General features: G+C 32.0%; 1 long non-coding RNA gene and 1 other non-coding gene across 2 annotated transcripts; one reads left to right on the top strand and one right to left on the bottom strand.

Annotated features, from left to right (window-relative positions):
- Positions 1 to 7157: 7157 nt before the first annotated feature.
- On the bottom strand, positions 7158 to 12813 carry LOC136221737 (uncharacterized). Its single transcript, XR_010685292.1, has 4 exons — positions 12678 to 12813; positions 10893 to 11001; positions 7688 to 7768; positions 7158 to 7601 (listed from the first exon to the last, which is right to left on the bottom strand). It is a non-coding gene; the product is annotated as an uncharacterized lncRNA (long non-coding RNA).
- Positions 8220 to 8291, top strand: TRNAD-GUC (transfer RNA aspartic acid (anticodon GUC)). Its single transcript has one exon. It is a non-coding gene; the product is annotated as a tRNA-Asp (tRNA).
- Positions 12814 to 14215: the final 1402 nt, after the last annotated feature.

Genomic DNA, 14215 nt, shown 5'->3' with positions numbered 1-14215 from the left:
TATTAAATATAGTAAACATTTTAGGTATTTTTTTGCTTGCGATCAACTTGTATTTGAGAGATTTAAATATTAGCATTTTAGTTGGTTGTTCGTAACTATTTACTAATAGAATAAATATTTTAAACATAATTTATGGTTGAAAGATTTAATATAACAGTTGAATAACAAGTCAAATAATAATAAACTAGGTTATTTAAATTTTCTGTTATGCATTAGTAAAATTGATCTTGTTTGAACATGTTGAAGGTAAAAAAATTTCATTTCATACATTAGGCAGAAATTTGGACTTTTTAAAAGCCGATAAGGGCAAGTTTTCACCTTTCTTTTATAAGGCACAAAAACACATTCAATGAAGATGGTAAATAGTAATTTTACTCATAACGCTATAAATAATATAATTATACCCCCAACGTCATAATGGTATAGTTGTACCCCTAATATTTTCAAGTTAGACCAATTTTACTTATAACATTTGAAAACTAGACCAATTTTTAGTCATTATCAACGGATCACTCCATGCATTCATGAATCTCGTTATCTTTACTGCAATTGTGAGTCATGTTATCTTTACTCAATAATAGATCAAAAAATACATGTACAAATATGGAAAAAAAATAATAATAAAAAGTTAAGAATATTTTATCGTGCTATGCACCAGATCAAAGACAAGTGTACACCTGTGGTAGATTCAAAATTACAAAGAGTATATGGTTAGTATAACTCAATTTGCAAATGTTAAGTGTATAATTATATCATTTATAATAGGCAAAAGCTAACGAGTGCCCCGGGACGCTAGATAAGAAAAATAATTGTCATTAAGGAGGGAATGAGATTTTTTTTCTTGAGGGAAGATGAAATGGGATGATGAGAAACTCAAGTTTATTTATTCTTTTATAATTTATTATCTTTTTTCTAATGAATTAATAACCACTTTATTTATTCTTTCAATTAAAATTATAAAATTTCAAAGCGAAGATGAAATGGTGAGAATAGAAAATAGAGTGAATGAGATGTTATGGTGGGAATAAAATGAAGTAATTAACGATCAATTAGTAAAAAAATGATTAATGATTAATTAGTTAAAAAAATGATTAATAATCAATTAGTCAAAAAATAATTAATGATCAATAATGACATCTTTTTATTTATTCTTTCAATGTAGCAATTAATGCCATTTATTTTTTTTATCTATCGCCCTGGGGCGTCCGTTAGCGGGCTCGTTTATAATATTGGGAGTAAAATTATTGTTAGCGATCAACATTGAAAGTATCTTTGTCCCTTATTTTAATTTTAATTTTAATTTTTTTTCATTTTATTAAAAAAAAGTAGATAAAAAATATTTGATTAGCATCATTGACCATAACTATTTTGGAAAAGATAAATCAAATTATACTATCTTGATAAAAGTGGAACTATACACACTATTTTTGTAATTGATTCAGTAAGTAAACAATATACTCAATCCCTAACTTATATAGACAACTAACTAACGGTAAGATTATAACGGATATAATCCTATCTTTTACAAATAAAAGATAAATTAACTATTTATTATACTTTACATACTACCTATTCAATTCTTAAACCCTAAAAATTGATACACGAGTTTAACAGATTAACAAAACCATCAAAATCTCTCCAAATTAATAAAGAATAAGAAATAATGATGTTTTCTTTTGCAAAACATGAGACATCGTAATTATCCATGCATCTATAAGAACAAACCATAAAAGAACAACCAATTCAACTCAAGAACCAAATGCGATATATTTCCTTTGAAATTTAATGTTTAATTAATCAAATATTAGTACATGAGTAGTCGATCAATCAAATATTCGTATCATTTCGTTTTATCTCCACCAGACCGCAACTAATATCAACAGAAAACATATACTTTTGTTGTCAAAAAAAAAAAACATATACTTATAAGTATTCTCATAGTTATTTTTAATTTCTCAAATAAACTAACTAATTAACCATCCATCTCATAAACATTAACTAAAACACATAATTAATTAATTAATTAACTTTTCTTAAAAAACACATAATTAATTATGCATCTTAAATTACGTTAGATTCCTAAAATGATCACATGCCTTCTCTCAAACAATGGCCTCATGTTTGTGATTCGTCCTTCTCAATGCTCTCCAATTTTAAATTGGTATTAACTTGTTTGTTGTACTCGCTAATAGCATATTCTACAATCTCAGCCACTGGAGAGTTCTACTGCCACAACAATAAACATCAAAGAGCAAAGCACCATGATTTGAAATTTCATTTTGCTAATTGAATTAGCTTTGTGTTGTGCTCTTAGATGTATTTATAGGCTCAATGTTTCTAATATATTGATGTATTATTTAATTATACTGATTTTCGTTATCAAATTTTACATTAGGAGTTGCCTTATCCACTGGATGTTTAATTTATAATTAAGATAAATATTCGACAAGTCATAAGTGGTCTCAAATTTACTTCACATTCAACAATTTTTTATTATTTAATTATGTTTTTTGGTTTGAAATATATGATATTCACTAAGTAATATAAATAATGAAATTCACAAATTGTTGTAGTTGTTTTAAAACAAAACCAATAAATGCAAGACGTATCTAGTAGTTGATCCAAAATTTAGTGATATGAGGTGTTACAATGCTACTAGATGTTTAATTGAAAATTTATTTGGTGCACTTATCCTGAAAAATTAAAGCTTCATACATAGATCTAAAGGAGTTTTTCGACGATTAATGAGTGCTCAAGTCTTCTCCTGATCCTCCTAGATTTTTCGTTAAATGTCTCAACGTGCTCACGAGTTCGAGAATGTATTGATCCTAACTTCAAATGATTGTTTGATTAAATGAATTGGTTAAAGCATTTTAAATAGATTATTTTCATTGTATTTAATATATAATTTAGTTCTATTTTTATTATATAGAAAGATCAATTAAATAATAATTTCATGTGGTTGGTAAAGAATATAAGTTTTTAAAAGATAAATAAATAAAGTGCAATTAATTCTACAAAAACAATAATTATATACATTTATAAAAGGGAAAAGTTCAAATAAAACCCCTGTGGTTTCACTAATTTTCAGATAAAGGACTATGGTTTACTTTTTGTCAAAACGAGGACTGAGGTTTCGCACTTTTAATAATGCTATTAAAACTATCTTTAACGACCTAAAAATGAAAATTTTCAAGAATTAAAGTTGTTCAATGTCATATTTTCTATGGAACTACATTTTCGATTTTAGAAAATCATCTTTTTTGGAACTTTCTCTCTCTAAACATTAACTTTCTCTCTCTTTACCAAACATCATCTAAATAATCTCGAAATAAAAAAGTTGAAGAATTAAAGTTGATTAGAATATTAGTAGTTCTTAAAATATGTCATTTTTGAAGTTGTTAAGGGTGATTTTAATAGTAACAATCGAAAAAGTCCTTATTTTGCTAAAGTTGAAAACCTCAGTCCCCGTTTTGACAAAAAGTAAACCACAGTCCTTTATCTGAAAATTAGTGAAACCACAGGGGTTTTATTTGAACTTTACCCTTTATAAAATTGAATAGCATGTGTTTCAATTGAATTTTTATTCAATTACTTCCAATTTTACCCCTTATAACTTATTCCCCTTTTTAGTCTTCCAAATCCCACTTCCATCCACTAATTCCCACTGCTGCCTTGCAATATTTTCATGTCAAAGTTTCCAATTTTACCCTTCTATCACAATACTCATCTTGCTAATTTCTTTGATTTTGAGTGCCCACCTAATCTAAAACGACATCGTTTATCTTCCCATTTTCACCCTGTTTCATTTTTTTTTTAATCAACTTCCTTCCTTCTTCTAATTCTCTTTTATGCTTTTTTTTTTTTTTCTTTTGCTCTCAACTCCATATTTCTCTTAAATTTACTTAGCTTTTTCTATCAACTCAAATCAATAAAAAAATAGATCCATTTTTACCTTTAGTATAAAAAAATTTCAAATCATTTCAAAGAAAAAAATAATGCTAAAGATGATAGATTTTGAAATATAATTATAATGTTTTTTTAATTAATTTCAATGTACAAAATAAGATAATTTTATCTCAATATATGTAAAATCGTGCGATTATAGTTCTTGATAATAGACCTTGATGCTTCAATGTTTGTGAAATAGTATTCAATTTAGATTTAAGGTCTGTTACCCAGAGCTATAATTGCATTATTTCATAAATGTTGAGGCTAACATCATGCTATTTTTTTAAATTGAAATTTCCATTAAAACTTTGAATCTATTTTGATAGACTTATTCCATTATATTATACAAATATTTGGCACAAAAAGTTCATTAATCCAACTATTTAAAATATATATTTTTGAGCTGGTAAATTGTGAGATTTCCATGTTATAATATTGATATTTTGAGGAAAAATATATATACCAGTATTTTCTGAGAAAATAATTCGTTACATTAACATATTTTAACTTTTCTAAAAAAACAAAATTTTAGCTGAAGTTACAAGAAATTCTACTATTAAAGAACTCAAATTGCAAATTATTTAATTAATTTACTAACCAGATTAAAATTTATAATTCAATATAACACAATTTAAATTAATTATTTTCCGAAGCGAAGCAAGAGATCACTTTCTAGTATGGATATAAAAGACAGAGGTGGACAATTTCATTCTCTACAACCAATATAGACATAACAACTTGTGCAAGAAAAGTTACTAGATTCGTTAAACATCTAACAAACGAGATAGAAAGTTGTTGTGTAAAAGAAAATAAATGTCACGTTGTAATAAATTAATATACACAATCATTAGCAGCATGGTAGTCTAGTTAACATATTAAAAAATCTAATCTAAAAATATTCAACGTGATTTTATTAGTACAAAATGTTGAAATTAATTATATTTTGTTGATAGAAATTTAATTTTTCTATTATAATTGAAATATTGTCAAAATAATTGTTATATATATATAGATATATATTATAACAACATAAATTCAAAATTGCTAGTTTAAACCACTAGAGACCCTTATCACCCACCTAAACATTTTTTTTATTTATTTATTTAGTTAACTTTTTCTTTCTTATCACAAAATAAAAAAAGTTGAGAGGTAGAAGGGTGACATTAGCCTAAAACCAAGAAGAGCCTCAAGCCAGGAGATGGGCTGGCTTATATATTACTCAAGTTAAGGATCAATTTGGTCCTTCAAATTAGCTATTACAATCAAATTAGTCCAAATATTAAGTTTATGTATCAATTTAGCATTTCAACTTAATATTTAGAGCAAATCACTACAAAATGATACGTTAAACATCCTCTTTGAACATATTTAGAGCATTTCAACTATTATGGATATTGTTATCATTATCATTATCACAGCAACATCAACACATAATTTCAATTTCAGCTACCGATTAAACATCCTCTTTGAATCCAAGGCCTCTCGTAATGATCTAGATCTGTAATAGATGCATTCTAAGGCGTTCCCGCCAATTTTTTTGGACAAGAGGCCACTCCTAAGGCTCGAACTCGTGACCTCTCGGTCACACGACAACAACGTTTACCGTTGCGCCAAGGCTCACCACCCTCAACACAACTCTTATCATATCTTTTTAAATTTAAAATAAATGGATATCTAGTTTAAAGTACAATGCAATTGCATCCAAGTTGTTGTAGTATAGTGGTAAGCATTCCCGCGTGTCAAGCGGGTGACCCGGGTTCGATTCAAGCGGATCAGATTCAAGCAATGATCCCTTTAAAACTCTCAAAACGGATTAGATTCAAGCAATGACCCAGGACCGACCAAGGACACATTCCGTCCCAACTACTTCCTCATCCAGTAGTAATGAGAATTAAGAAAAAGAATTAAATTGAATTCCTTCATAAAATTGAAAATTGACTTGTTAAAGATATATCCATCAATATCAGTGATATGGCAAATTCAATAACAATATTTATCACTTTATGAAGGTCATAAGGGTTATCTTCCCATGGTGAACCCATTTCACGATCCTAAATTCGATCTGACAAGCCAATATGATCCTCAACTCAATTGCAAAATACAAGTACATCAAATACCCAAAAATGCAGAGTCTGTGAAATGAATAAAATGAATCAAAATTAAACAACTTGAATACTGCCCAGTGAACACAACAGAAGATGCCTACCATAATACTGATGTTCACTTTTTGAATTCAACTCTATAGAAATATATCAAAATACCAAAAAGATGCAGAAGATGCCTATTATAGTCCCAACTACCACTGTATGTCTCCCATACTATACTATAACAAATCACCAAAAAAACATAAAAACTCACTAGGTTGAGCATTGAATTTGTTAGATAAAACATAGACTTAATTACCTTCTTATCGATTCTCCTACTAGCGTCCTGCTCGTTTTTTCACAATTGCTTCTGTTTGTCTATAATGTTTCTCAACTTTCTCTTCTTTGGGAGAATTGGCTTCAACCAATCAACCAGGTTTTGCTGCTTCGTTGGACACCTTCAATTTAACACCATTAATCCTATCATCAATTCAAGCAGCACCACACAGAAGCTATACATATAAATGACCTGGTTATGATGGCAAATCACTATGTCAGCTGATTCATATATGCTTCTACATATATGCCAATGAACTATATATACAGGCTTGAAACGCTATAAGAAATCAATTTTTTAAGCATTAAGTGCTCAAACACTTGAAGGGTGAAATAGTTTGACACAAATTAATGTTGTTGACAAACATATTCAAAGATTCAAATTAATAGTTTTACTACATATATATAGTATTACCTGTTGCAAGGTACTTCGGAACACTTGACTACTTAGAATTGTAATTTCATTAACTAGTGGTCCAGTGCTTTCCTAATGCTAAATTTTCCACATTCGGCAGATATAAAGTACCTGAGTTGTTTTATTTAAAATAATAGATATAAAGTATTGAATTGCTTATTTAAGTAGTTGAGCACGATTCATAACGATCAAAGATCTAACCCCAATTCGTTGACATAAATATCCACTGTGTTATCCTCGAAGATCCATATACAATGGATCCTTTTTAAATGCTGTATTACTATGTTTTAAACTCCATCACTTTTCTCTTCAAACAAACAAAAAAAGAAATCCATCACTTTGATTCCATAGAAATTTCAGAATAATGCCATTCATATGTTTCTTGGATTAGTACTACAATTCAGCAGAGAATCATTTACAAAAACATAGATGGGGGCCTTTACTTCAATTAAAGGGTAAAAATGTCTATGTTGTTACTAGTACTAGAACAGAACATTAGAACAAGATTTCAGAGAAAAACATGTAATGCAGATCCAAACACTCCTTGCATGAACCAGTAACTGAAGAAGCATCATAGAAACCAAAGAAACTAAGCATTCCAATCTCATTAGCAACGGTGAAGATCCAAGAGAACGATCCATGGTGATTACTTAAATATAACTGACTCTTGAACTAACCAATACCAGCTGCAACATCTTTCTTGGTGTTTCTGGAGTGAAGATGGTCCAGCATTTGCAATAGTTACATACTTTATCCTTAACTAAATGATATTGGATTGCATAGATGTTACAGGGATTACCGCATCGGTATCACCACTGCCAAAAATACATACCAAGAATTGTAGTGAAAATGAACATCATAAAAAAAATCAAAGTAACTCTGATGCAGCACGCCAAGATACCTTAACCTCAGTACATGAGTCCTGATTTTATGAGCTCGTGATAAACATCCAACATCGTAACGGTTGGTATTCACAACATCACTGCATTCGTTGCAGGAAGCAAACACATTCACCATTAAAAGAATACTAGTTCATCCAACTTCAAGCAGGCTAAACAAAATTATGCAATTCTTACATGCAACATTTTGCAAATCAATATTTTCTATCTTCTGTAATCAGTCAAGATTTCACCGAATCATCATCAATGCAGAACAAGCGACAAGAAAAAATGCAAATCAGGCAAAAATAGGCAAACGGTTTTTGAGGAAGCATCAATTTAGGCTCTACGTACAGAATATCACCAATATAGGTTTAACGTTTACAAAAAAAGATATAACGGAATGGACATAACAAATTAATAGATTCAAAATAACAGATTCAAAGTTATCAAAAATAAAGAATTAACATTTCTTCAAATGCACATAACAAATTAACAGATTCAAAGTTATTAACAATGGGTATCTATTTTAAACTATAATACAATTGCATTCAAGTCGTTGTAGTATAGTGGTAAGTATTCCCGCCTGTCACGCGGGTGACCCGGGTTCGATCCCCGGCAACGGCGATATTTTTAATTTTAGAAACAATAAGCCACCATTTGATGCAAGTACTCCATTCTCTCAAAACGTTGATATTAGGTATTAGAGCAGCTTCAAGATTACTAGATAGAACACGAGGATTTTGTTTAATGAATTCAATGGTTTTGTTTTTGGATTCAAACAAGTCAATTTATGAATTAAAAGAAGGAACCAATTGATTTTCTAAGCTGACACGCAAGATCCAAGGGTATACACTAAAGATTCTTACAAGGTCAGCGGTTGAAGCAACCTTGGAGGGAAAGAACTCAACTTGGGGAAAATGATTTTATGCGGATTGAATGATAGAAATGTTGGAACTTGGTGATCAGTTCAGAGACTTGGGGTTTTGAGAATCCAAGCTTTTCAAAAAAGGATAGGAGTTAGGCTTTTCTGGGCTATTAAATTGAACACATTTAGAAGCTACTAATGCGGATTTAGGAGGCAATCCACATGAATTGATGAGGTATGAAACAGTAAAAGAGTATGGATTAGAATCACTCGATCAGTGATAATGATACCACCATTTAAGGGTTATGAGTTGCAAAACTGTACCCATTTCTAGTCTTGATCCAAGATAGCATAGTGTAGAAAGGCTACCAGCGGGATAGGCTTGGGATATTTCAGTTACACTTTCTTCCTATTTGACATTGACATTTCTATGTCCAAATTCCCAGGTTTTCTAAACGAGGACTTGTAGATAGAATTGTTGAATATCCTAACCGCCCTAAATGAGTTCGAGCTTTCAGATCGATTTCCTAACTCTGGTTTGGAAGGCGAAGATAGGCCGTAGGAAGGCCTACGTATGAAGAAAGTTAGTTGCTCGACTAGAAGTTCCTTTCCTCTAGGATAACCGTCAATTGCGTGATAAGCTTTCTAGCTGGTGTCCGATCAAGAGCCTTTTCTAAAAATAAAAAGTAAATTTCGAGGGCATTGAAACTTCACATCTCAATGATTCATCAACTTGGATCTCTCAGAGCGAGACCAGGGATAACATCCACTGCCGGGGAAGTGTGATCTGTGACCTGGAATTGCTTCCTTTCTCCTTCGCTACAAAGAAGCAAAGCATTCTCCCGTTAGAGCAGTAACACTGTATCCTTAGAACAGTAAGTCTCGTTAGAAGTCGAAGAAGAAGGGGAGTTCGGAGATGAAGGAGAGGGTACGGTAGCTCGAAGGTAAGCCTGAGAAAGCAATAGAGTGGAGGGGACTGAACCATAGGAAAGAAGAAAGATAGATGGAATCGGACAATTATGCCATTTTAGGCTTTGCCTTAGATAAGGAAGAAATAGAAAGGAGTTTACGTGCAGTTAAGATAGAAAGACTAGTAGTGCAGGTGGAGAAGAGTTTTACAGATAAAATGAAACATGAGAAATGAATTGAAGTAGCAAAAGAAAGATCTAACTTGTACTCGAGAGGAGACAAGTCTGTAATTTTATTTGAGCCAAAATGCCACTGCAATTCCAATCCCAGCAGAGGAAATACGAACATGCAACAAAAAAACCTAAAGAGACGGTGAGAGACCAAAACTGTCGTTTGATTAAGACAATTGACGATAAATAAGTAAAAGTAGAGTTTGTTTTATGAAAATTTCATATTAGTGTGGATCGCAACATCTGCTCACTTTGTTAGGATAGGAAGATATAGCTCATCTTGTTGGGCACAACTTCATTCAAAAAAAAAAAAACAGAATGCCTATGCAGATTGAGAGGGCAAAAAAGAGTCATTTCGAAAGTTTAGAGGGTCATTAGATCGTTTGGATACAAGTAAAAGGGCCTTATGTTTGAGAAGGTATTTTGTTTTATTTGCGATCCCACAAATTTTTCCCAAAAACACTTGTCTGTGCATCTGAACACATTAGTTATCATTGAGTCCAGTTTAACCACACCTTTTGATGACACAGATTGAATAATTACACCTCTTCTTCACTAACAAGCCAAATTGGATCCTTAACTTAATTGAATAGAATGAACCAAAATTAAACACAAGATGCCTATCATAGTGCCAAAGTTCAATTGCATTTCGTAGAAGTCTCTTCATCACTGATTGATAAAAATAAGAACATTCGTTGAGATAGTTTAGAGTAATTTTCAACCTAACATTTCAAAGAGTCTTAAGCACAATTTTTAGACAAAAGAAAATATAATATACTTAGCATGAAAAGACTGTAGGCATTCTGCTATAGTTTCCGGAAAGGTAACTATCCATTCATAGAATCTATGAAGGAAACGTCCCCTCATAAGAAAGACTTACCATCTTTGAATTGATACTTTAGGAATCACTTCTTTTATATAAGTTGATTCCTAAGTTATGTCTCATAATCATATTATGACCTTTAAGGTGCTTCCTCTATCAATAAATCTATTATCCATAGAAGGAAGTATCTAGGCATTTTCTTGAGCTGCAAATATAACTAAATTGCACAACCATGCTTGAGCTTCAAATGTTTTATCCCCTAATTATGCTAGTACTACAGAGAGCCATTTACAAACACATAAATTGGGGCCTTCAGACAAACTACTAAATCAAATATAACCTATGATTATTTGTTATATATATATAGAGAGAGAGAGAGAGACAGAGAGAGAACTAACCAGTAGCAGCTGCAACATCTTTCTTGGTGTTTCTGAAGTAGAGAATTATCCACTGAATAACTGAAGTAGAGATTTGCACTTCATCTTAAACTAGGCATACAGTAGTAAACTGAATCCATTGAATAACTGATACAATTAAATGATAGAAATAGAAACAACGATAAACTAAATGATAAAAAAGAAGATCGCTTGTGTATACATGTTCATATATTTGATTGAAACAGCATAGCTTGATTTTGCAAAAGTTATGATCCACAGTCAACTAAGCTTTTTGGACAAGTTCAAGGGGCAAATGATGCATTAAGCCTTTACAAAATATAGGTTTCAGAGGCAGAGACTGTAAAATGCATAGAATCAACAAAACAAAACATGTAATCAAAATCACACTTACATTCAACACATCATTTGCTAGCTTTATTAGATACATATGGCATAAAAAATTGAAATTACATTCAACGAGAGCGAATACAGCTTAACTAATGCATCTACTTGTCATTCTTCATCTTTTCCAGATTTCATCAGAAAGATTATACAAATTAATCAAATGAGGAGCTTCCATGACATTTCACATATTTTTCCAAGAACCGCCTCTCTGAACGTATGAACATATCAGTTATCCTTGAATCTAATTTAACCAGACCCTTGGTTGACATAAATTGAAGAACTGCACCTCTTGGAACCAGCCTCCTCTTCAAGCTATATCCAAGTAATGTAGGACAATTCACAATGACAGAAGGCTCTAAACCCAGTTTGTTGACATAAAAATCCATTGCAGCCGTTATCTTATCTTCTGAGTATGACATACACCATGGGAACTTTTTGAAGGCTGTAGTAATATCTTTATTGGATCCACCTCTTATAAACTTCAACCTTTCTAAGCTTAATCACTTCAATGGCTTTGCCATTAGATTGGAGCACCTGAGTTAAAATATTAAAAGTTCGAGCCAATTGATTTTCTAAGCTCCTTTTCAAGATCGGGGGGTTGTTGGTGAAGATTCTTACAAGTTCAGGGGTTGAAGCTCCTATAGAGAGAAAGAACTCAACTATGGGGGAAATAGTCTTCTCCGGATCACAATGTAGCATTTTAGGGAACTTCTTGATCATTTCAGAGATTTGGATTTTTGAAAATCGGAACTTTTGGAAACATGATAAGAAGAATTAGGCTGCCCAGAAGATTCAAATTGGACAATTTTAGAAGCTGACAACGCAGATTTAGGAGATAATACACATATTTTTGTGAGGTAAGAAACAGTGAAAGAGGGTGGATTATCAGCCAGGCTTGAAAAGTGTCTAAGTGATAACGGAACCACCATGATAGGACGGCATCAGGCTTCTCAGAGATCTTTCTTTGTTTATTTCGGATTTTAGGAGCTTTGGATTTGGTTCCTTCGACCCTCCAAAAAGACCCTTACCTGCAACCACATTCAGTTCTCATCTCCAAGATTCTCCGAATCGGCTCATTTGCAACCAATTCCGTCAATCGCCTTAGGCACCAACTTAAGGCTCCGGCCAAGAATCCAAAGTTTTGGAAAGAAGATAGGACCGAATATGGCTGCTCAGGGGATTCAAATTGGACGCTTTTGGAAGCTGATAACGCCGATTCAGGAGATAATCGACATGTTTTTTTGAGGTAAGAAACAGTAAAAGAGTGTGGACTATCAGCATAACGAAACCACCATTGATGGGTTATGAGATGTAAAATTGTGCCCATTTCTAAGATGAAGAGTTTTACGGATAAAATGAAACATGACCACTAATATTCGAGTGGCGAAAGAAAAATCTGACCTTTAATAGAGAGGAGAGACGAGAGAAGTCGATAATCTGATTTGAACTAACAAAACCAATTGCAGCAGAAGAAATTCAGAAACTAGGAAGAAGCAAGCAAAACCCTAATTGGCAAAACCCTAATTAGTAAGTTTATGGAAAGAGAGATTCATGGAAAGAGTGAAAGGCAGCGCTAAAACTATGTCGTTTACTAATTGGCAAAAACATTAGTAAATTTATTATATCAATTTATATGAATAAAATAACTGAAATTGTATTTTTGTTTCATTAAATTTATTTTAACAATTTTATTATTTAACCAATTTATCTTTAATAAAAAAATACTCAAAATTAATCTTCAATATTTGTAAAATCAAATCATTTCACTTTAATTCTACATATTAAGCAGTGGCGAATACAATATTGTTCAATTGGGGCCGATTTTACACGTAGTGTGTAAAAATAAATTTTTTGCTAAATCTGTGTCTAATAGAAAAAATCAGATTTAAAAAGGGTTTAATAGATAAAAAAAATTAGAAATTTAGATTTAAGAATGGCTTAACATTCCAAAAAAAGTGAGAAGTTTGGATTTAACGATGGACTAACATGCCAAAAATAATTAGAAATTTAGATTTCGAGAGGCCTTAATAGGCAAAAAAAAAAATTAGAATTTTGGACTCGGAGAGGACTTGAGCGAATTTTGGTATGCTAATTCAACAGCCTCAAATTTTGTAGAGACAGAGGGGCCGAAACTACTCATGGTCATGGTGGTTCCGACGGCCGGAGGGATCCGGGGCCCCTGTCTCCACCCCTGATATTAAGAATATGAAAATCTTGTTACTCTCAAACTCAGTATTTTTAGCTTTATTAAGATTCTATGTCTATTTTGCTACATTAATCACTATTATGATGAGCTCTGTTATACTCTCGTAACTTTCAAAAATGATAAATTAAATACAAAACATGGATGTTATGAATTTTTCATAATTAAAATAAATAACAGTATTAAAAAAAATAACAGTATTAAATAAAAATCAGAAAAAATGGGTAAATTATATCCATGGCCACTTAATTTTGTCCATTTTTACGATATGACAAGTAAATTTCAAATCGTAATATAAAAGCTACTGAACTTTATACTGAATTATAGTCATGATCACTATTACTATTGACTCACGAGTTGTGTAACACAGTGAGGGAGAGTAGGAATCGTCGAACTCGTTTGGTTAGGACTCGGAATTTTCCCACCGTCGTGACTCATATTGCTCCGACGATAGATTCTATGAGATTTTCCGGAATGGATGCTTCTTCTTCGACTCCGATTAGGAAGAAAGCGCCTCGGGCAGAGTCTACTCCGTCTCGTATGAGCGCCGCGGATCTAGCGGATTTGGCGAATCGTTATCCATGGATCAAGGATTACGAGACTGAGTTGGCGACTGCACACCAGCGACCCGCCTGTCCGCCCGTAGGATACCTGTCTGTATATAGTTGTCATGTGGAGAGAGGGTTCCGTCTTCCTCTTCCTAAGATGATGGCGGATATCCTGGAGTATTTTGGGA

The sequence above is a fragment of the Euphorbia lathyris genome, chromosome 3, assembly GCF_963576675.1.
Source record: "Euphorbia lathyris chromosome 3, ddEupLath1.1, whole genome shotgun sequence".
NCBI lineage: Eukaryota > Viridiplantae > Streptophyta > Magnoliopsida > Malpighiales > Euphorbiaceae > Euphorbia > Euphorbia lathyris.
This window is presented reverse-complemented; position numbering and strand designations above follow the sequence as displayed.